This window comes from Helicoverpa zea, chromosome 11 (genome assembly GCF_022581195.2).
Source record: "Helicoverpa zea isolate HzStark_Cry1AcR chromosome 11, ilHelZeax1.1, whole genome shotgun sequence".
NCBI lineage: Eukaryota > Metazoa > Arthropoda > Insecta > Lepidoptera > Noctuidae > Helicoverpa > Helicoverpa zea.
The window spans coordinates 4,770,735-4,793,584 of record NC_061462.1 but is presented as its reverse complement, the minus strand read 5'-3'; positions in this window follow the sequence as shown (position 1 = coordinate 4,793,584).

Here is a 22,850-nt window from a genome sequence, read left to right as displayed (position 1 = left end):
TTATGTGCTAGGGCCGCGGTACCTCTTTCGAACAACCCGCAGCCCAAGGTATACTTAGACTAGGATTAAACATAAGGTACACATTTAAAAGTAAATATGTTGTAAACACATGATGCGATGGACACATAGAGTCATTTCAAAAACATTTATATCCCTTCTTAGTTAATTTTCGAGAAACAAAAGGATATATCGAAATAAATCTACCGTCTTGTTCACCAATGTAGATTCTCTCACTGTGAGCGACTGATCACAATTTAACATTTACCAAAACATATTTTTAGGCAATTCTAATCCAAAATTCAATTACTGAAATAATTCGCACGCCTAGCATTTAGGTTTATAGTTCGGCCATTCAGAGAATGCGTTCCTGACACGTCGCGATTGAACTGACGACGTAACTACATTCATTGATTATTGATATAATAATGTTGTTTTAATGCTCCTCAATTGTTAAAACGGTAAACAACCAGCAAAAATATTTTTATCGTAACTGCAACGCCATTGCAAAGTTACGTCGTCAGTTCAATCGCGACGTGTCAGGAACGCATTCTCTGAATGGCCGAACTATAATAATGAATACATACATTAATTTAAAAGCTAAAACCGTCGTGACTCAGTAAATTAAATCCCACCCAAAACAAAAATGTGAAAGACTGCCAAGTTCGATAATATGGGAATGCTTCGCCTATAAAAGAAGTGAGATCTGAATAAGTACCAAGTTCCATACACATACCTCAGTTAAAAATAGTTACTTTTTAATGATGTTACTTGGCAAGTTTTCATACACCTTGTTATAAACCTACTAAACGCAATGAATCAAGTATTTAATTTTCTATTAAAACTTGCCAAGTAATCATCATTAAAAAGTAACTATTTTTAACTGAGGTATGTGTATGGAACTTGGTACTTATTCAGATCTCACTTCTTTTATAGGCGAAGCATTCCCATATTATCGAACTTGGCAGTCTTTCACATTTTTGTTTTGGGTGGGATTTCATTTATTTTTGTAAGGTTGTTTTATTAAGTTTTTAAGGTTATTTTATTTTTTTCTTATGATGAAGTTAGTTAAAGAAATGTCTCATTTATACTATCTTTTAGATTTTTTAATATGCACTATGTTTCTTACAAAGAAATGAACTAGATTAACTATGTCTAGATTTACCAACTGACTGACAAGACATGTTATCATATATTATGTTCGTGGATCAAAGTTACACATTCGTTATTTTCGAAAGTGATTCACACTTGGCCGTTTTCAGATTTTTACTTTACTTTGACTAAATACAAACCTTTGTACCATTCGAAGATATATTATATAAATATAGATAAATTTAGTTCGTTTTAGTTCCTTAGGGGTATAAATTTACACCGGGTATAAAACACCTTCATTATTTTGAAACCGACTCACACTTGGCCATTTTCAGATTTTTCCCTTTACCTTGACATAAAGACCTACCTCCATGCCAAATTTCAAGTCAATACGACCATTGGAAGTGGTCTAGGTTTTTGATGAGTGAGTCAGTGAATAAGTGAATCAGTGTATAGTAAAAATAGCGATTTTCTGACGTCAATATCTCAAGACCTACAATAGGTATATTAATGAAATTTTGTATTTTAGATAAGTGAGGGGGTCTCAACAGATACTAGAAATTTGATATGCGTAAATAAAATAGATTTTGAGTTACAGGGGGGTCGAATTTGGCCCGAAATGGTTCGTGTAATAAACCCACGGCCGGTGTGTCGCCTTTTTTGCTCGAACTTGGCGGACACACTGCCGTGTGTCTAGATTCGGAGCTCTCATTGTCGCGTTCACATTGTACGGATTTAGAATGCCATCAAGTGCTCAAATACATAATATTGTTATGACAAAATATGGCTTTTAACGTTAATGAAGTGGAGGGAATGGTTTAGTTCTAAATATTCGGCTGCCGTCATAATGACTGTATGGTGTGATTAGTTGGTGTAAATTATTTTGGTATATATTGTGTAGATAAATATGAATTTGTACAACCTACCCAAATCTGTAAAATTTTACCAATCAAACATTCACCTTCCACTATTGTAGTAAGGTAGGTTGATATGCTGTCGTCTGTACCAAGTAATTTAAAACCAGACTCATTAAAAACTGCCTCAACATACACAAGTTATAATGTACTTACAAAAAGTATTAGCAAACAGCAGCAGTACTTTTGTAATAAAATCTCGTAATCTCGCAAAAAGGAGTCAGAACATTCACCTTTTTTAATTACGAACGCTTTAGTGCGCCGTATGCACTGCAACGCTGAACAAATTCACAATGCGTCCTAGAGCTTAAACAGTATAGAAGTTCCACAGAATAGGATTCTCTCGTAAAACACATTTAAAAGATAATAGCTACGATAGTGCCTGTCTAAGTTATATTCAAGCCTTGATTTAAATGTCTAGATTTAATTTTCCTTATCTACTCGAAAAAAGGTATTGTGGAATTCAAGTTGCGTACAACCTTGTTTTACTTGGAATCTGCGCTCTTGGGATGTTTATGTAAGCATTATCTGTCTGCTCCGTTTTTACTTGTTTGAATAATTTATATTTGTTAATACAAGTTTGTTTATGAAAGAGAATTGGAAAATCTTTTTATTGAGGTAAGATATATGTTGTAAGCAATCCTCATATAGTCCGATAGCGTGCCACTTATACCTATCAATAGGTAATTGAAAAAGCTAATTAATTTCGTCGAAATTGGTGTTGCAAACTTTTATTCCAAAATTCGACACAAAAACACATACATACATAGTGAAATGTCGAAAGCATTCCACAATCCGTCAATCCGATCCTTTTATTTTTACGTTTGTCGTCTCATAAATTTACGGCGCAATATTAAGCGTCCGTAAAATAAATTGCATGTATCGAATGTTACGGTATTTTTCTATACAACAGGGCGAGTTTACATTGGTGAAAATCATATTTATTCATAGATTTAGTTGACTCAGGTGCGCTTCAAAATTCAAAATACTATTGTAAGTATAAAAATAAAAAACAAATATTCTAGCCATCAGGGCATTTCGTTTTGATTTTGAGGTTAACGGAAAAAATAGTCTTCGCCCTGCTAAATGTAAAGCTTTTCATTTAAAGAAAAATACTGAGAACTGAACTTCTACAAAAACAGTAGTAAGCCCAGCTTATCAGAGAAAAAACAAACAGCAAAGTAAGAACCTAGGATGTCCCTAATATAAACGCGCCCTCAGTGCACTCGCTAGGGTGGCCATTAGGAGATTAAAACAGAGACACACCTGTAACGTGGTGCAGCGAAACCGCAGCTCGACTGCGTCTGTATCCTGCCGTAAAATATGGATGCCCTAGCATTTACATTTTGCTGGTAGGCTCAAATGTACCATATTACTTTTTGTTTTCCTAACAAATTGTGTAATCTTGTTTTTGTAGTAGTTTTGTGCATATTTAATGTCCTTTTACCTCTGAAAATGCTATTAATTGTGCTTTCCTTAACCTCTCTTTTTTACAAGCTTTTTTAGACTTTTCCTTGAAGTAACCACTTATGTAAATAATACATCCTTATACAAAGATACTACTTAAATTTGTAAGACCGTATGTGGTAGTATGCAGTTACATTATTTGAAAGTGTAGGTAGAGCTACTTTCTGTTAAGTAGCATTGTCTTGTCTATACGACTCTGAGACATGCACAATGTAGCTACTGCGAAGAAGCAGTAGTTGTATGTTTCTCTGTAGTCTGAATATATGACTGTCTCATGCTGTTTCTATTGTCTTCAATTGAAATATTATTAAGTTCCAAAATATTAAGAAAGCGTGTACCTACTATGAATTGGTAATTGAAAATAATTTCGTAACAGCCTTCGTTATTTCGAAGCATATTGATTTTGAGATAAAAGTTTTAATATTTCATCAAATATTAACAGGCACGTGTCTCGCTTGAGCCCTTTTAAACACACACTACCACGAACAAGACGTAATATTAACACTAACTATAAAATCAGATACATCCCGAAAGCTATAATTAAACCACAAATTGAGTCGTAAATGAGATAACTTCGTAGGCAGCATAACCAAACAAGACCGCAGTACATATTTAACGAAGTCGTAAAGTTAACTGCTTCAATAAAATACGTTATCTTTCGTGTGTAAAATTGAGTGCTACCTAAATAATATATTAAGCATAGTATACATACGTTTATGACATAAAACAAAATCTTGTTCTGAAGATCAATTTTTCAGGAAAGACTAACCAACTTTGCAGAAGCAAACACTATACTCAGACTTTTTCCTACAGCTTCGTAGTCTGGTGAGACCGCATGCGATACATGTGGCCACATATCAGATAAAATGCTAATAACTTAATGTTCCAAAAAATATTTCATAAGTACTATACAACAACATTCTTAGCGCTTACAGAGATCCTTACTTTCTCCAGCAAATCACTTTAATACAAGCCGAAAAATACTCCAATTTCCAACACGGTTGGGTAAAAACAAATCAAACACAGTACCATCAGCTTAACGTACTAAAAGGCACGGATACAAACCAATCGTGAAATGAGTGCGAATCACAGATAAATCTCTCAGTAATTGAGCTATAACCTTTATTTTATGGCGGTGATTCCAATATTTTATTGATGTTCTCTTAGATACTAATAGATTAGAATAAGAGCTATCTGCACTTAAAAACATTGATTCAACATTACATTTTAGGCTGAGAATATACCTACTTATGTAATAGGTACCTATTGTCTTCAAGACAAATCATATGATACGTTTTCTTCCAAAACGAACCTCTGTGTATATGTAGGTATTCATATAAATTGTTATTAACCCATACAATAGTCTGAAATTACCCTAATGATTACGATGTCCTCAAAAATATACGATAAAAATCGTTTCGAACTTAAAACAATTTGATACATTTGTAGTTTTATCGTTCAGGAAACAAAACACGTGCGTTATATGACTGTCATTACGAACGCATTCAAAATGGCGGTCACATAGTAACGTCATGGCCTACCATCAACATTGATAGTGGCATTTACTACAAAACATAAACGATATAGGCACACAAATTACATTCAGATTGATACAATTGTAAATTCATAGTTTTTTACGCTTATCTATCATTAATCTTTTTATACATATTTTATCACCTTCAATTTTGTAATTCTATGTGTTTTTAAGTCCTATTAGATGATTTTCCAGCCAGCTTAAGGTAAATATTGTTAAAATAGGCAGCTTTATTTATGCGGTAAGGTACCGTACATAAAGATTGTGAGATTAAAAAAAGGGCACAAGGCAAAGAAAGACTCTACGTTTTTGGCTCCCATGAGGAAAACATGTTACCTTATATTAAGTGCACTATGTGACAACTTAAAGGTCACTTATTTACAGACACAATAGCACTCGTAACATATTTCTTTCAACCCCATATTTTACGAAAACTACACATTTTCTATACACAACACGTAGAAACATAAAAAATAATGAGGCCCAAAATCTATACGGCCGTTACTTCAGTTTTATGTAGTCACAAAACGTTAGGTTTTATTTTTTCTGACGCAGTAAACTACAATCTGAAAGTAGGTTTGGGTTAGACCCCAATTTGTGTAAAACTCCTTGCCTTGAACTTTTTAGTGTGGCGCAGTTGTTCTTGTGTTCGAACTTAAACACTCGCGGATTACTTTAATCCGCACTGTTACAGCGACCACACGAAATATACAAGCTCATTTCGTAAGCATAACAAAAGTATGAGTCTTATGTTTAACATAAAAAAAAATGGTTAAATGTTACGCTTCTAAAAACAGAAAAGGCTTTTCTGAATATTAATGAGTGTGTCAATAACGTACCCAAAAATTAACTTTTAATTTGAAAATGGCATCAAAGGGTTTTAAAATAAATGAACTCACCATTTTTCTTGCGTAAATTAAAAAAGAAAAACTGCTCGCTATCAATAACTATAAATAACAGTCTCTGTGGCAACTGACAGAGGTTTTCCATTATGCTCTATTCAGTGCCAACTAGCACTTCACTTAAACCTTTTGGTTTCTTTTTTATTTACACCACAAAGCTAATGGCATACGCCAAAAAATACATACTATAAAATATAGGAAGATGTTAATAGTCTATGCAGAAAAAAAGTATGATATCTAACATATACTCGTCTACTTTTTCTAAGCCACATAAGCCCTACACGAAAGAGATCACATTAACAGACAACGTTACCTGTGAAAAGTTTCCTAACATAAATTGGTACATCCCTACACTAATTATGTACCCCATTCACTAACTCTCAACACCCTGGAGCATTGTTTGTCCTTAATGAAGAGTATGGTTCTCCCCACACTTATCGACCCGGAATCGGCTTAAGCCGGTCGGAAAAAGCTTTATGTCTGCCGGATAATGGTGTAAACGACATCGTTCGGCTCGGCTCGGATCAGGCGACGTGATGCGACAACGACTGACAGGAAATCCGTGGTTTGTCGTTTCGTGTATCGGGTATATCGTCCACTCAGGGGAACTAATACTCCTGACGTAGATAATTATGACTGTCTATAACAAATTAAGCTGTTACATTATAATTTAAATTTAATTTACGTTCTAAAATAACTTGTGAATTGTGCCTTTAAGTGGGGATTTGGATACAAAAGAAAACAATTAACTTTTGCATCCCATACTGATAATCACACAATTAAAAAAAACACTTCCTTCAATGAAAATTAATCAACGATTAATCAGAGGTTCAAGAGGCCTCGTAAAGGGTAAACAATGTCAATCAGCTTATTACGTCTAATGTGGTTATACGCAGTCCGCTCAAACCGATTTCGTCAATAAGTGGGGACACCCTATCACCTTCCTACGTTCAAACACAATTAGTAATTAGGCACAAGACTACTACCTGCTAACGACCAATACAAACTGTAGTTGTTTACGTGATCAGTGCACTATCATCTGATATACGGATAGAAAATATCTCCAGCTTATTACAAAAAATGTACAAAATTAAAGAACAAAATAATTAGCCAAATTGAACGTAAAGAACGTAATTATGATTCTCACTAAATGGTTTTAATTTGTCGTTGTAATTATTTTAATTTCATTATCAAGTTATTAAGTACTAGTCTCATACTACCCAGACACTCAATATATCACTTTAATCTCGCCATTAAAGTAAAATAAAAAACTTTTCAAAAAATATTTAGTTAAAAAACAAACTGTATTAACGACCAGTCTCTATGATAACGACAAAAACACGAATAAAATAGCAAGATAATAAATTACATTTAAAAGAATAAAATACAGCGAGGTTCATTAATCTCTTTGTTAGCGAGATAGGTGCTCGTGACTCTATTGTCTAAACTAAAGGGTTGTGTGTCACAAAATGAGAACGTTAGGGATTAGGTCCCAGTGTCAATCACTGGTGGCTTTGGTAATCTTGCTTCGTAATTGTGCCAGAAATCCAATTACCATGTGATTCTGGATTAATCAGGCACTGACATTAATATGGCTGACATTGTGACTGCCTCCGACAAGGTGACAACCTATAGACGTGGTGTTCGCATTAACCGATGCAGTTATGTATAGCAATATCAATTATTGTTGACATAATCGTTAATAACAAGCTTTGATGTCGAAGATCTAATAGAAATTACGTGATCTATGAAGATATTTTCTGAACTGCTGAATCAATATGTTGTGGTGCCAATATCATAAATCTTATGATTCTACTTTTAAAACAAAAAGCCGTACGATAAATCACTATAAATATCTGTTTACCAAAAGGCCACTTATTTGTGATGTTCTTTTCAACGAAATACACAAGGTCCTTAATTTGTTTTAATTCAAAGGAGACTTCTAACATTTTATGTAAAGATTCTTAAGACGCAAAAAATAAAAATACATTTTAATATTACACCAAAAATCCTTAATGATCTCGTCCTAATCCGCCAACATTATTTCAAGGGTACAATATAAAAGTATTTCAATATTTTCTTTCGTATCTTAAAAGGGTCTTGTTCTTAGAGCTTAGCAGTCATCAACGTTTGTGAGTGGCAAATGAGAGCGAATTCAACGTGGATGTCAAACAAGCCGACTCAAAGAGGCTCTAATGAGTCCCAATTCAAGTGTTTCGGTATTCAACGTCTTTGTTGGGTGTACCTGCGACGGTCCCAATCAGGCACGATCGTTACCTAATTAGTGCTCTTGAATGTAAATGAGGTACTTAGTGAATACAATTTCAGTTTTCTGTGTATGTTTATTATCTTCGTGAGGCTTGTGTATGTTGAATTGAAGTATGTTTGAATAGTATTAGATTGCAGTAAGTATCTTAAATTGGAATTAAAGCATATTTTGTTACTACAAAAAATTTACAAAAAAGATCCTTCGGTAAGTTTTACCAATTTACTACGTTTACTTATTTACTTAGGTGTAGGACCCAAATTTCTGTATCAAAAATATTTTTCATCAAAATTATCCAATATCCCATAATTTATGTCTCCAAGAGACATTTTATTATAGTAATAACTCAACGGAGCTCACATAAATACTTTAATCTAAACAATAAGGACCGCCTGTCGTTCTATTAAATGGAATTTGATGAAAAGCCAAGAATAAACAGGACACAAGTGTAACCGGAAATTAAAGGGACCCGAGCGAATCCGTTGTTCGAATATATAACCTTATGTACCGTTGCCATAGAAAAACAACAATATCCAGACGCAAGCAAACAACGGGTCCTGATTAATGTTTTTGTTGGCTGTACACTGAAAATATCGAGTAAATAATGATGTATTAAAAACTATTCGTGGTGAGTAACAATGATAATCGATATTCGCTGAATGGTGTTTTCTTGCAGTGCATGAAGTAGGATATTTTTTGTGTATTGTATTGTGGAATACAATTATTTCTCAGAACAATAACTAATTTTGACAAACCACAATTGGAATGAGAACAAGAACGAACTTCATAAATTGGCTGTCAGAAAACCTAATTCTGGGTTAAGCTCGCCATTGTACATAACCTATCTGTATTCCTTATGTATTTACTGTTAAGTGTGCAATAAAGAATAATAATTGATAATTTATTAATTAATTCTTGATTCATCCTGCGTCATTGTGATGCAGGATTCATAAACACTCATAAAAAATGTGGACACGCTTGATACCCAAGAGGTTCCAGAACCACGAAGTTTCATTCGCTTTCAAAACAAAGAGACATATTTCACGACGATGCTAAACATAGCTGCAACATAATACATTATAATGAACATAAATTGCTTCCCACTCACCCTGCATGAGACCCATATAGTCTATTTATGAACGTATATTAAACGACAAAAGACTGAAAAAGCACCACTTTCACTTTTACACAATGGCCTTCCGTTATTAATAGTTAACCTTACAAAAAGGGTGCTTTATTTTTGTTTCAATTTTTCAGTTGTATGCGTGTATGTCCCAATTTTAAACATCGTATATGCATTGAACTTCCCTTTCGAGAAAGGGCGACCTAAATATTTCCTCTTATAATTAATTAAATTTAAGGCCGTTTCTTTCATTTTATAAATATATCCTTCTGATGGAAGCGTGCGTTAGAAGCTTTTAAAAGGCACTTTATAAAATGTATGGAAATTACCACTAATAAGACTAAATGAGTTATCTGCGGAACCAAATGTATTTTGTAATGTGAAGATGACATGAAATTGTTTTATGCGGGCCTTCTTATGCCTTTTAAACATAGATGATCTTTTGTTTAAAAGGTGAAGTTGAAAATACATTTGCAATGAATTTTGATATGAATAGTCTTTTGAACTTTCCTTAGGATTTCTGAAAGGAGTCATTTGTTTGACGATTGATATTGACGATGTTTGATGTAATAGTACACTTATGTATATCGGGTGTGTCGTTCACAATCACATTAAATAAAATGCGTTGATATACTGGTTAATATATGTCGATAAAAACAAAGAAAAATACGTAAAAATAAAAAAAAATGCATTTTTCAGACAAAGTAAATAGAATAAAAATGTGCGAAAATTAGAACACCATATAAAAGTCAGTCATTACAAACTACTGATATTCTCCCTTGAAAACTGACAGCTGTCAACTGATCAAAACATTCGATACTCCTAACTTTATCTCTGCTTTACACATGATGTTGTAAATTATAAAAACGAAAAATGACTTCTGTGGTTAAACCACTGAATGGATTAGGTTATTTTTTTTTACAATTCGCCATAGAATATCATAAAGTATATGCGATAGGATTTAATGTGATTGTGAACGACACACCCTGCATATTAAATACATTGTTTGCTTCGATGATCAAAATTTAAACGCATGGGCGTATGTTGGTCGTAACAATATTACAGTAAAAAATCGACCGACGGCGACGTCCACCATTGAATAATTTTGTGAAATTTTCCCCACCAGTTAAAATGAATGGCTATGACAATATTTTCCAAAAACGTATGGACATTGGACGCAAAAGCGATATTACGATTGCCACGCAATGGAATAGTGCCAAAAGTCATTCAGGGTATAACAACACTACTTTAGTACTAAAGTTTAATTTTTGCACCTTTTATATGTATTAAGTATTTAATTCACGGTTTTAGGTACAGCGGTGGAAGAATAAAGACCTCATTGTCGTAGGACTTTATGAGGTAATCATGTTTATGACTGGGCTCACTAAAGCGACGTATGGTGAACAAGTTTCTTTTTAAAAAAATATGTTGTGAATTTGCGCAACTTTTTAGTGAAGAGTGAATAATGTGGAATGCTAATGTATCATGCAATAGAAAGAACCATAAGGTAGAAGATTGCTTTGCATGACCAGTAAGGTATTCTACATTTTTTCCAATTCCTAAACCATTTTGTACCCTTCAGGATTAGTATCCGATTAAAAGGCTAAAACAACTTTCACCTCAATCAATTAATTCAAAAAGGGCACTTACTATTCATACAACTGTAAACCCAAAAAAAACGAACACTTCCCGCCCAATTTCGAACAACTCTTGACTTTTTTGTCATAGGCCAGACACATCACTCGACTATCATAGCCAGCAAAATTGAGCTGACGATAAAAAAACGCCAGCTTCAGTACTATAGGCTATATTTTTTCCGCTGCGTTGGGCTTCCAGGGAATTATTCGTACGTCAAAAAAAATACACGAACAGAGCTATAAAAATTAGCGCCTTTAAAGCCTTTTAAGGGTCTAAGTAAGGGTTCTTGGGTGATTCCTAATCAAATAAGGATGTTTCTTGTGAGGTACTTACTTTTTGTGTTATTTTTTTTACGGAAAAAAACTAGTGTTTATTTAAATACTGCAATGTATTCGTTTACTGCTATCGCATTATTAAACCACGAATTTAAATAAAAAATATTGATGAAACCATAAACACATTTACGATTTTTATGACATAAAGTTTAATTAAGTTTACTCAATTTGTCACGTCTTTCTTATCAATTCAATTTGGGGCATTACTTCTTCAAACTAGACCTATTTTCTTTATTTAATTAGTTCTAGAAGTCTTCTCCTCAATATGTATAAAAAAAATACGCTCTTGGAACTACAAACTTATCTTCCATGGAACTAACGGTCTATTGTTATTCTATAAGCGATATTTAAATATCTCAATGTATCCGCTGATCGGCTGCTTCATATTCAACGATCGGGCTGCCAATCACGGCCACTCGTAAAACCTAACGATATCAGATTTTATCCCTCCGCAGAGCTTTCATAATAATCTCTAAAATTTTAGGGTAAACGCCTCTGATCTTGTCAAGTCTCAGCTTAGCGCCCTATTCACGAGGATACTGCGGGATTTGTTATAATTTCCTTGTATCGAGATTCTTGGAGGTTCATGTTTCTTTAGCTTTTAGTCACTTAAAACAATGCTTGTTTACTGTGCTGCTTTACTCATCAACTGTTTAAATATAGGAAACCTATATTTACTTTTTGTTAACTAAAGTTATAAATCGAAATGCTTCTAGAAAGCTGCTCACACAAATTGTCCATTATTATTCTATGCCTAGCCTCAGCAAGCGTTTGTAGATGGCCTAAATTTGAAAATCCTCTGAATCAAGATTAATCGCGTTTTCACTTTACATGTAAATACTTTCAGTGATTCAACCTTTTCGAGGCTTAATTTATAAATGTCTAAACTGGAGTCCTTAAAATGTCAATGTACAAAGCTATTCACAGCCCACTCACAGTCATGAGTATAAAGAGTACAGGTCTGTCAGCTACGAACGTGCGATTTTAATCCTGGCCAAAATAAAAATTGGTTACTACGAATGTGGGGAAAATAAAATCGCTCGAGAGTTCATTGCTCGAGATTCCACATTTCATTCGCAGGATATTCACTGGAGGGCTATCTGGGTCTCTCTTGCCTGAAATAACTGTCGCATAATGTTGATATAAAGCGGGCCCGGCTTGGTGGCAAGTGACTGGGATTCTGTGACGCCTCCGCTTTGATTTAACTAGTTGCTATGACACCTTGCAAGCCTTTGCTGGAAGATTTAAGAGCACTGTTTATTTAAGCTCTCTCGTTCAAAGATCCTTTTGCGGCTCGGTGCCGGTGAGAAATCGTGAGCATTGAAAATGTAGTCCTCTCAAAATATGGTTTCTATTCTGGTTTCTGAAAATGTACATTTTTGTCACGAACAACCGATAACAGTTTGTACTTTACGTATTTTTCTAGTCTAGACTGCACAATTTCATATCTTGCATAGCTATTGAATGGTGAAATGAGTTTTATGACTGGTTAAAGAAGGGACTACTTATTATAACCGTGATTTATTAGACTTATTAGAATTTTGATATCGTTCAATCAGCGTTATTTTCACCACTACTAATTAAAACCGATTACCTACAAATTCATAAAACACCATTAATCAATTTCAACAACTGCAAAATTGATTGTAAAACACTTTACACAACCGAAACACAGAAAAGCACTCATGTTCCCTTTTTTATAACAGCGCCAACAAAAATTTGTGTAAACGTTCCGAAAACATTTACTGGTGACAATAAATATATTGAAACAGGTGGAGAATTGTACACTAGGTGGTCATTCCCGAAATTACTTTCCCCAATTTACCCTAGTTAATACTCCCACGTCGCATTAAGGGAAACGAGAATATTTTCCCATCTTTAAACGTGTGCTTAGAATTGCCGGAGGAAAATTTATTGAATAGCGAGTTATTGTTACGCAAAAAATGGGTAAATAAAGGCCCTTTGTCATGAGAGTTTTTTTGGCAAAGTTGGTTTAATATACGGCCTTGAAAACGGGGTTCAAACAAATCTTCGAATTCAAATGTCGTATTCTTAATAGGTAAAGGTATAGGTATAAGAAATTGAATCTGTAGATCTTTAAGATCCTTAAGATTTATATCAGGATCATAGTTCTCATAAAGTGTCAGCAAACTATTGGATCACAGGTGCTTAACCTCGGATCACTATAGATAGACAGTGTCGCTCATTTATGTAATCAAAGGTATAATACATACAACAAGCATTTACGCAACACTACTGTTTCAAAAGGTTACAGTTAATTAGTGTTAAAAGGGTAAAATGAACCATAATCAATACTTATTTTATTAATAATGGAAGTTAATCAATGTGGCATAAGGGTAAGTAGTGTAATTAATTTATTAATGGCTATATCAGAGTAATACATTACTGATACATACAGTCAATCGACTCGCATTGAATTGACTAACATTAGTATAATTGGATCCTAACTGAATGAGCTATTGAGTTGCTTGTATTGCATTTGATATAAGTTTACTTACTCACACTTTTGTGCCTAAAAATAAGAAGAGTAAGAAATTTTGGTGAGTATTAAGCAATAAGTAAAGTGCCTAAACAATAAGCATCCACTTAATAAAAATCGTTTTCCAATTGTTCCTCCTTTACCCATATGTGAAGCTTACGTTTAACAAAAAAAAACACAATTTAAAGAACAGTTTTAATAACTTTCTTTTCCAATCTCAATTGAGATTTGTTATCGTCTTTAAACGAGCCAAATAACAACGTGTGTCTGCTAGGATTTACGCTACAAATAAATTGTTAGATAAATAACACACTAACAAGGATATTGAAGAATGAAACACTGAGAGAATGGATGTTGCATAAGATCATTAATTAGTTATCGAAGAAAAGTACTAATGTGAAAACAATAATGTATTTTTTGATGTGCAATTTATTTCAAATTACAGATTATTTACTATTGTATGGTACAAGCAATCACTAACCATAGTATAGAAACCACAAAACAATTGCCAACCACGTTTTAACATTCATGTCAAGTTCCTTTTCAAGAAGGCGCAGATGGTTCTAATTAAAAAAGTCATAAATATACGATTCAAAAGGTAGTGAAACATAGATAAAACGTCGCCTGGCAGCCACGCACGAAACATGCACGGAATTTAATTCCAATTTTAGAATGGAATTTTTAATTTCACAATTTCACTGGCTTTGCCACGGTCGTTAGCTTATATCTTACTACATAAATCTAGCTGTTAAGTTAGAGTGAACGCTTAAAACGATAATGAAGCCATCTATTGGTAAATGACACGGAAAAACGAGATTAAAATTCGCTTTCGATAGCAATAAAATATATACCTTTTCCGTCTGCGTTTGGTCGTTCGAGCGAATGCAATGTATATTTAGAAATACCTTTTAGTTTTATGGCCGGTGAAAGAATAAGTTAGAGTTTCCTGGAATAATATGGTATATGCAGGATGGTTATTTTTGTTCTATTACAGTTATAGTTTTCTAGAATTGTAAGTAATTATAGGAATAAGGTAACAATATAGAATATAAAGGCGATTTATATCAACTGCACCTAAACTTTTTAGTAGTTCAGTGGCGTTATGTGAGTTCCTTTATACCATGTTCTACACAAATACATAGTTGACCAAAACCACTTAACATAACTTAGCGCAACAAAGCCTCAGCACAGTTTTGTAGAAGCAAAGCTAACAGATACACCCTCTCAGGAATTACACCTGACAGAACTATTCACAACTGGCCCCCGACATGCATAGTTTAGGGCACAACTTGTTCCAGCTCACGTCTGAATTTTGAAGTGCTAACTATCTGGCGTGAATAGTGGCAGCGGTTATCCACTTTGAGTTACCCCATTCTTATAGATCGTGTGGTCGCTCGTAAAGTTGGGAGCCACTTTATTGCGGTAAACATAGAACACGCAATCCCAAGAGGAGCAATGAGCAGGTAACTGCGGTAGCCAACTTTAAAGCTAATATTAGTTCAGCTACGGCACCGGAAAATGGGTAGCGCAGTGATTGGCTGTGGCGCACGCCGGACTTTCAAATGTCCAATCAGAGTGCGACAGCAACGACTCCAATTAAATTCGATTGAATGGGAAAATTCTAGCGCCGTCAGGCATTCTGTTATTTGTAAACTTATTGAATGACGCAATCAAAAGCTTGTGTTCGAAACCAAAACAAATCAGACAACAGTTGTACTATTGGCTATTTCAGAGTATTTCTGCAGCGCTAACGATTCTCGATGTTTGATTTACTCGAATTACAACTGCAGTCAATGAATTTTCCGCTATGCCACAAATACACAAATAGTGTAAAACAAAACGATTAGATAAATACTCAGCTACGCCATGTTCACGTTTCACGGAACGAACACAATTCTAAAACTAATTCGCCGCTCCAACAATTAACATACCAAAAGCAGCAAAAAGTAACCGTTTTTCAGCGTACCGGTAATCGTTACATTTATTAGTGTGTGTGTTGGAGCACCGCTATAATTACGCGACCACAATTGGGAGGGGGGCGACGCAATTAGCCATTTCACAGAGGGCGAGCCGTTGTCACTTCGACTCTAATGACTTCAACTAGTTCCATTGCACGCCCGCAAAGGCCGGAACGACTTTTTCAAGCCGCTCTCCAGTCTGACTACAGAAATGTAATTTAAAATCTAGAGAGAGGATTTTAACTCCATAAACTACGGAAGACTCAACTGTTAATTATAACAATTAACTGTTTCGACTCTCGTTTCTGAGTTGTGCATCATTAGACTTTTAAATAGCTGCTTTAGTGTAACTTTTGACAGATGCACTTTCAGTTCAGTTTCAATTTGAACGCGAAAAGCGCACTGAAGGTATTTTGATGTATAAACCACTAAATAGTACCATGAGGGTAAGATAAAAATCAACTCTGATGGGTTACTATTGGTGCAAAACTTAAACATACCCATATGTTGGTTCATGAAATACACAAAAATATTTTTGAGCCTTTTATAATTTCGATTCACGGATGACATGAAATATTTTTATGGATTCTGTGCGGCAGTCGGTGTAGGAATATTCCATTATCTTTCATTTTATTTAAAATGAAAGATATAACCGACTTCCCAAAAAGGAGGAGGTTATCAATTCGGCCGGTATATTTTTTTTTTTTTTTTTTTTTCTATGTATGTACATCGATTACTCCGAGGTTTATGGACCGATTTACGTGATTCTTTTTTTGTTCGACTCGTAATAGCTGCCAGTTGGTCCCATAGTCATCAGGTCAGGATCTGATGATGGAAACCCTGAAAAATCGAGGGCAACCTTCGAAAGTTGTAGGCATACATAGGGTAAAAACTTGATACTCAGGTGTACGCCTAAAAGCACTATTCAACAGTGAAGATTTGGAGCTGATCTGATGATGGAAACCAGAGAGGGTCGAGGGAACTCGACAACTGAATATGTAAACTACCTCGTGTTTGGGCTTAAATTATTTGTATTGACAAGACCTTTGCAACAGTGAAGGTTTGAAGCTGACCTGATGATGGAGACCAGAGAAAGTCGAGGGAACTCGACAACTGAATATGTAAAATACCTCGTATTTGGACTTATATTCTTTGTATTGATGAGAACTTCCCACTTGTATGGATAGTGACAACTATACGTATCACTGAAAAGCTTTAAATAAAAAACTTTTTTACAAAAAAATTAAACCGACTTCCCAAAACACTAAAAAGCAAAAAAAAACTATTTTTAGGTGCATCGGCCTAGAAGTCGGTGGCAAAATTAACTTAGTAACATCCATTAGACACCGAATTCTAGGCCGATGCACCTAAAAATAGTTTTTGCCGATGCACCTAAAAATAGGATTCTGTGCGGCAGTCGGTGTAGGAATATTCCATTATCTTTCATTTTAAATTACTCCTGATTCAATTTTTGAATATTGAATTTTAAATCAGCCTGACAAAATTATATTGATGAAATAAATATAAAAGAGTAGGCAGAGGGGAATAAATAAAAGAGAGCTGATAACAAGCTCCCTTTTGCGCACTTTTACGAAATCCAACGTTTTAAGCCCAAACATTATCAACACGTTCCTAAAATTGTTTTTTGTTCGTTCGGTAAATCAACTCGTTAAAAGCTGAGGGCCGATCATTAGTCTTTATGATTGTGTCTGTACGTAAAAAAACGACGTACATGTACCGACTGAAATTGCCTCTGGAAATTGAACAAACGAGTTTGAAACGTTCACGGATGTTGGTGAACACAAATTAAGCAACATTCAGATGCTATTTTTGCTGAAAGTATAAACTAGGGGTGAGCTAACGTCCTGAAGTTAGTTTACGAGTGTTCTGCACAAAGGTAAAGTTCGCTATGCCGCTGCTATCTGGATCGTACAGTTGTTTTCACTTTTGTTATCGATTCTGTTTTCACACGCGTAGAATCGAGTTGTATCAGCCACAAAGAGAAGTTGCGTATAATATTACCTCACTTTATGAGTTTTGTGAGGGGTCGCTATGTTCCTGTTCACATTTATGTTTGGATGTTCGCAAATATATATAAACAACTTCAGCGACTGCTACAAACACAGCTACGAATTGTATTCTATGTTGTTTTACATTTGTATACAAAAAACCGTGCCAAGTATATTACCATTTCCCCGAAGGTGCGTTAAGAAACTTTACTTCAACAAAATTTAAATTAATTCGCGACCGTAATCGAGGACATGGGCTAGTATATCATAACAAAGGTGAAAGTTATTTCCCCTTACAGAGTAAACAAAACTAGAGCCAACACAAACTACGTCACCACTTGAAACTTAGACAGCCATTAAGTTTTGGGTCGCACAATAACCTACTGAAGCACATACATAGGGTAAGTACTGTATGTAAGTAGTGACAAATTGCTGCCCCATCGTCGACGATCACTAGAACACGCGTCCCTTATCCCTAGTTGATTACTACAACTTGTGAAATATGCTAAGCAGTTCGTAGGCATAATCCTCTATCTAAATTAAAGTCTCTCCTACAATGTATTACACAGTTCCATTAACAAACAATGTCGAAACCCACAGCAAATATCAAAACAAAGTGTTTGCAATAAACTGTAAAAGCGTACGTGGGAAAAGCAAAAAAAAAATATCGTTCGAACAATTTTTTGAGAATAATTTGAACGCAAACACTCTCACACCTGCGGTCTGCAGTTTCATTGTAAATATTTATCAGTATATCGTGAACAATCAATGATAATGGGGAGTTTGTCTGTTTAAATCCAATGCAATACGCTCAAACGTATTTGGTGCAAACTGCACATACTGCGTCGCAATTCCCTTAGCATTCGGTCCGGACAGTCGGCTCTGATTGCCAATTTATTGACTTGCGCATCTCCTTTATCTTGGATGTCCACAACCTGGATCAAGTTGACACAAAGACAAATTGTGACCATTCGGTAATCCGAGCTTATGGCCCATTGATGACCGTTGCTAATGCCTCTGAAAAACTGGGTTACGTGGAATTGTTTTGGCACATGTACCGATTGGTTTTTAGGTTGATTGAGGCGTTCTTAGTAGGTTATATTTTCATATCTGTATGTAGCATTGTAATTTTGTTCTATACTCAAACATAATAATTATCTATTGAGAGACTAGAAATTTACACAGTTAGACAGTTTACTCGATATCATAGAACTTCTAACGTCCCTCTCCATCTTATCAAGAGTATTGATCTCTTGACCCTTCACCGTCCATGATAACAACAACTTATTACCATAAACATTATCCGTTCTCCTCAATCCCACCCTATAATCTTCCTCAGTATCAGCAGAAATATATAGGCTGTGTCCTCTTACATCTTAGATAATCTAACTTGCTGAAACCGCCATTGTCTCCCTTCTATTTTTGTATTCCACATTTGTACTGAAATTGTACATGTGTGCATCAAGTTTATGCTTGTGATTGTCAATTTTTATGTGTGCGTTTTAGTGATGTGATCGAAAATTAATAAATGAGTTATCACTTTTTGTATTGCCTTGTTCTCCACTCGTCAATGGGGAGACTTTTCGTATAGACATTTAGGGTTTCGGGGTTCTGTCCGGCCCATGCCCACTTCATGCTCATATATGTTTTTCCTTTCCTTGCACTCTGCCGAACGTATTAACTCTCATCTCTGCAGACATTTGGGCTTTAGGCGGTTCCAGTTGGTTCAAACTCTGCGTCGTAAGCAAATCGTTAGTGCAGTGGAGTCTAAAGATCCCCGATAGCGCGATCGCTTGTGAGATAAGCTAACAACCTCGTTGCTTATGCACTGTAACCTTTTGCCGCTAATGGCTAAACTGTTGCTAAGTCACAAGGCATTAGTGTAATTTCCTTCAGCTTAAAATATGGCGGAATGCACGAAATTTTCTGTTTAATGTGGTTCGAAAAGAAAGCTACGAGTAAAGGCAGAACTAAATGAACTAATCTGCCGTCATCATTATGTAGTTGGGTGTAACATGATGATGAGACGACACAGAACAAAATAGACCCTCCTTCTAACAATGTTATCTTACACCTCGCCACGACAACATACATTGTATTGTAAAACCTATTCGAACTTACATTTTAAAAACCCCAAAGGAAGAAATCTTGAGGGTATCGTTAAATGCAACTAAGGACTGAATTTATTTCAGGTGAGCCGGAAAAGGTTTCATGAGAAGGGTGCCTGTTTGAAGGCAGTCACGTCCCGGTACTCTCGTAAATGGATTAAGAACTAGTTGTGCTCCCGGTAAAAAGTAAGCAATTCTGCAAAATGGATTCTGGTTACAGCGCGTTAGGCGTAGGCCATTTATTTTTGTGTTAAACACAGGTCGTTTTGTAATGGGATTGACAAGCTGAGTGTTATTTGCTACGATTTCTATGCTACGCTTCGTAGAGACTACGCTACTACGCTGCTACATTGCTACGTCGCCACAGTCGTAGAGATAACGCTTCACTATAAAGACATCTTCACGCTTGAAAGTAAGCAATAAGTAGCTCAGTCTTATACTACGTCATAAATATGATAATTCAGTTGCACTACAAAATATTGATTGCTTTATTTAAAAAGAAATTCCACTCTCGCTTTATTTCACTTCATTAAATCGTTTAAGCAAGAGTAATACGAGAATTATTTCCTAATAACTTCACATTCAATTCACATTCAATGTTACGGTACCTACAGTAAATATTTGCCTACTATTCAATTTGAACAACAAAGCGCCCGAAAATTTCAACCCTATGTTATTATGTTAATATTTGCCTGGGAATTAGTCTTTAAGCATTTCAATCATGAATAAATTAAGTAGCACATCTGTTTACGAACTAACACAGAAGTACGTTGGGGCTTATAATCCCTACAGGATACATTCTAGAACCTTCGCTGGGACCTCAACAATGTTACCGTAATAAGGTTATATTATACCGTTGTAAAGTTCTGCTTTATGCATATGAAAGGCTCTATTGGCTTCGCCGAACATTGTGTAGTGTTAAGTAAATGGGATACATATTTAGTGTAGGTAAGGTAAATATAATCTATACATATAATAAATCTGTAGAAAAGTTATTTTTGTACATTGAAGAAATTGACAAAAAAAATAGCCAGCATGTTAAAGGATAACTAACAGAACCCATTTCCTTCATTTTTGTTATTTTTGTCTGTTTGTCTGTTTATCTGTTCGGGATTCACGTAAAATCTACGAATTAAATGCAGACAATGCTTATATACAAAAATTCTACGTAACTTCGGGTATTACTTAGTTTTTGTTTCATCGAAATCGATTCACTCTATCAAAAGATATGATTAATTTTGTGAATTCAAGATGTAAAATATTACAACACGCAATCTATTTGTCAAAACTGTACATTTGAATGTTGTACTTATATTAGTTGATCGGCCTATTATTAATCTTTACACAGAAAATCACACCTTTATAAGTAACTTCGGAAGAAAAAAAAAATATGAAAATTTTGTTTAGCAAAGGTTAAAGTAGCTCCATCTGTGGTAAATAAAATACATCAAATTTGTCAAAGGAGCGAGGTGGTAAATGACAATATTACCATACATTCTTTATAGAGGATTATTATTTCAACAGATGGAGTTGTGTATTTTCCGTAATTCACCATATTTTAACACGTAGTGTAATTTTTCGATAGACATTTCAATAGTGTTTGTCAGTTTGCCGTACCACATCAAAATCCAACTATAATTATTACCTTGATGAAAATAAAATTAATAGTTCTCAGCCAAATTTAAAACGGTGCCATCTAAATTATTTTTTGAACATTATGTCAAAAATGATGACTTTAGTGGAACAATTAATTATCATTTAAACTTACAGATGGAGTTCATATCAGGAATTTTTCATAAACATAGTTTGCTTATCTTCCACTAATGTGGTGGCCTTAAAACAAATTACTTTGAGTGAGTAGTATTAAGTAGACCTTAATTATTTTTTCTGATGCAAAATATGTAAACTTAATCCTAGAAGAAATGAGGATTTATCTCTCGCAAGCGCTGCTAAGCGTGAGGAAGGTAATGTAGGATTCTGTAGCTTTAAAAACAAGCCCAGATACAAAGTTCAGATAAGAAATGGGAGCTCTCTCTATTTAATACCATACACACGTAAAATGCTTTATGCGTCTGAAAACGTACAAATTACGCGCCGCATACCAGAGACATGCTTACTTTCAACTTCTGATCGCAAATACACTGTTCACGATTACGAACAGTCTCAGTAAGACCCGAGCCAAGTCTAAAAACCCTAAAAAACACCTTTTATATAAAACTACGTTTGATGTCATTTAATCACAAAGACAGAATTGTTCTCTGTTGCAAATCCTATCCACCTATATCCTATCCTAATCCAGAATGCATTGCAGGTGTGCATTGCACAAAAACCAATGGTATCCTATTCGAGAAGTCAAAAGAGTTGACCTGCCAACGTCAGCTTCTGCGCTAAGCAAGTGTTCTTAATAGTACCATCAGAATTACATTCATCGTTGAATGAGGTGAATAAATTTTCAGAAACCACAATAACAGTAGGAGCCACAGCGTATTATCGCTTCATAGAGCTCTGATTGGCCCCAGGTGACCAAGTCAGGTCTGATTTGTTCGTTCATCAGATCTTTGAAAGTGTTTCGGTGGATACTTACTATCGTCCTGTTTACGTGTGACACAAAATATGGTATATAAACGTCCTCCGCAAGAGCGAAATTTTCCCGGTGTGCGGTAGTGACGCACAGTATACAACACTTATGTTTCTTTTGATTTGCTGGCTCCACCAAGAAATGACAAATTGCGAGCGTACATTCTGAAAATCTTGGCAAAACTACAGGTTTCAAGTACGAACACATGAAGTGGACTCTCACAGATACGTACATTTTGCGTATTCGTGAACTAATGCAAACATTTCGGTGGAGTCCCGGCTTAGGCCTCCCCCACATTAGGCGTGCGCGATCCTCGGGCGTGTGAGTAGCGCGGGCGTCGCGCGTGTGTCGCAAGCGCGTTGCGTGAGCGTCGCGTTTTGCTGCCCTGCGGCATTTGCAGCGCGCTCGCGGCGCGCACGCGCCGCTCTC